Below are 3,150 nucleotides of genomic sequence, written 5' to 3' on the forward strand. Positions count from 1 at the left end.
TTATGAATTAACAAAGTAGTTAAAGTTTCAACCAAAAATGATGAAGTGTTAACGTTGCATTTTTAACCGAAAAATATTATTCAGTCAATAAAGAAAAAAATAATTTTCCACACTGTTTAATTTTTCAAACCAAAAAAACGACCTTTCTACAAAATAGTTAAAGTTTCAACTACATAGTGGAACTTTCTACATAACTCATATCTTCGTAACCAAGAATGTGAATTTTTAAACTAATTAATATCAATTTTTAACCATCAGTTTTCTACCAAATGGTTGAATTGACTAACAAACTATTGAATTATTTTCCCAAAAAGACGTGTTTTCTATCAAAAAATTAAAATTTTTAACCCGAAAATATGAATTTCCAATTAAAAAGTTAATTTTTAACCAAACCGTTGAATTTTCAACCAAATTGGTAAAGTTTAAATTATTAAAAAATAATTGTTAAAAAAAGAACAAAAGAATTCCCAACAAAATTAGTTGAATTTCCATTCTAAATAGATACATTTTTAACGAAAATGTAATAGTTAACATTTTAACTAAAGAAGATTCAACCAAGAAGATTAATTTTTTTACCAAAAAAAGACGAATTTTGTTGACAAAATACATACATTTTTATAATTTATTATATTATAAATATTTCTACCAAACAAAATTATTTTCTACCTAAAAAGACGAATTTTGAACAAAATACATAAATTTCCAACCAATGATTTGTGGTATTTGAACAAAAAAAGAGTTAAATTTTAAATACAAAACCGTTTAATGTAACCAAAAAAAATAATTTTTCAACATAATATTTAAAGCATCAAATTGAAGAGACTTATTTTTCCAATCAAACAGTTCTTTATTTTCAACCAAAAAATATGAAGTGTCAAAATAAAATGTTTGTATTGAAACAAAGAAGACGATTTTTCAGAAAAACAAATGTATCCTCAATCAAAACAGATTCATTTTCAACCAAAACGTTCCATTTTTAACTAAAAAGATGAAATTTATACTAAAAAAAAAGTAAAACTTTTTCAATTTCAAAAAAATAGATGAATTTTTAACTAAATAGTTCAATCTTTGACTAAAAAGATAATTCTCAACCAAGAAGATTAATTTTCGAACAAAAAAGGAATTTTCAATAAAAAGGATGGATTTTTAAACAAAAGAGATCAATTTTTAATCAAAAATGGAATAGTTAAATTTTCATTGCAAAAAATTAGATTTCAAGAAAAAAGTTAATTTTCACCCAAACAGTTGCATTTTCAACCAAATGGTTTACTTTCCATTAAAAAAAAATGATTTAAAAAACACGACCAATTGCATTTTTGACCAAAAAGATTGGTTTTGTACAAACAAACAAAACGAATTTTTAACAAAATATATAAATTTTCAACCAAATAGTTGTATTGTTAACCAAAAGCGAAAATTTTTCAACCGAGAAGATTAGTTTTCTACTAAAAGGACGCATTTTACGCAAAATACATAAATTTTCAACCAAATAGTTAAATTTTTAATTAAAAAAGGTTATAATTTAAAATAAGAAACAATTGAATTAAACAAAAAAAAACTAATTTCAACCTTATACTTGAATCCTTAACTAAAACATATTAGTTTTCAAACAACAGTTACATTTTTGAATAAAAAGATTAAATTTCTACCAAAAGGCCAATTTTCAACGAAGTATGTACATAGATTGTTAACTAAGTAGTTGTATTTTGAACCAGGAGGAATAATTTTGTACCAAAAAAGACGAATTTTCAACAAAAAAAAAAACAAATTTTCTACTACAAGTGGAATAGTATAGTTCAATTTAAAATTAAACAAAATCCATTTTTAACGAAAAAGAAAACAACTTTTCAACAAAATAGTTAAATTTTCGACCAAAGAAATAAATTCTCAAATAATATGATAAATCTTTAAATAAAAAAATGAATTTTCAACAAAGTAGTTCATTTTTCGAGCTAATAGTTGATTTTTCTACCAAATTGTTTAACTTTTGTTTTTTAGTAATTAGCAGACGAGAAAACCTCTTTCATTATAAATGATTTAGCCCCTAATGAATGTTTCATATTATTGAGTTTTATTTTGATTAGATACTGATGTGTATTCAAGATAAGAATTTGAGGATCTGTTGTAAATTTTAATATCAATACTCTGGTTTTTAGTCGATTAGTATTTTATTTGTGCTAATTTTCGCAATTTATGTTTTGAATTTTTCAAATTTTTCAGTTTATTTAAATTTAGTTGTAGACGGTATTCTGGAATTAATAATGTATTAAATAATAAATTTAATGATATATATTCACATAATATTAAATCAATTATAATTATTATTTATTTATAATATTTTCTTCATGAATTAATTAAATTCTAGTTTTCTTAGACAGATTCGATTTGAATTATACTTTCTAAATACGAGTTTATTTTAATAAAGAATTTTTGTTGTAAAATTCTAAAATTACAAACGGAATATTTGGTGGTAAGAGCTTTCAAATAGCACATTATTATACGCATTTGCGCGTCACTCTCTTGCAATGCGCAAGCGCACTCGATAATATTGTTATTTTCATTCTTGGCCCGCTTTTAGAGAATACGAAAACCTATTTGCTCGATAGAGATAACGTTATGTGTTTCAGAACCTCATAAATTAAGATGTAATTTCAGTGCTCAACCCACTCATATTTCTGATACTATATCAATTTAAGAGCCAATGTTATACGCAGGGTGGCTACTGAGTTGGGAAAACCCGTGAAATGAAAAATTGGTAAACTGTAAGAGTTACAACCACAAATAAAAAATAAAAATTCGGTTTAGTAGAAAGGAAGGGAAGGAGTTGTAAAGGAGGGAATGTTGGTTTTCATGTTATCCTCAATTCGAAGAGGGAAACTTTATTTTTAACATTTTTATTGAGTTGGAAGGGAGGAAATTTAGATGTTCAATTTTTTCTGTATTGGAAGACAGATATTTTTTTGTTTTTAAAGTTTCAATGGAGTTAATTGTTTTTCTGAATTGGGAGATTTACTTTTGTGTTATTTACATTTTTATTGATTACAAGACGTGCAGATCTTTTAGTTTTTAAGATTTTTATTGAGCTTGAAACGAGAAAATTTTAATTTTTAATTAATGTTGAATTGGAAGAGGAAAATTTTATATTTATAA

General features: G+C 24.0%; 1 protein-coding gene across 2 annotated transcripts in view; it reads left to right on the plus strand.

Moving 5' to 3' along the window:
• LOC117179497 (tudor and KH domain-containing protein homolog) overlaps window positions 1-3,150 on the plus strand; it is a 77,280-nt gene that overhangs the window by 57,932 nt on the left and 16,198 nt on the right. The gene's annotated exons all lie outside the window — the stretch shown is intronic.

The sequence above is a fragment of the Belonocnema kinseyi genome, chromosome 9 (assembly GCF_010883055.1).
Source record: "Belonocnema kinseyi isolate 2016_QV_RU_SX_M_011 chromosome 9, B_treatae_v1, whole genome shotgun sequence".
In the NCBI taxonomy this organism is placed as follows: domain Eukaryota; kingdom Metazoa; phylum Arthropoda; class Insecta; order Hymenoptera; family Cynipidae; genus Belonocnema; species Belonocnema kinseyi.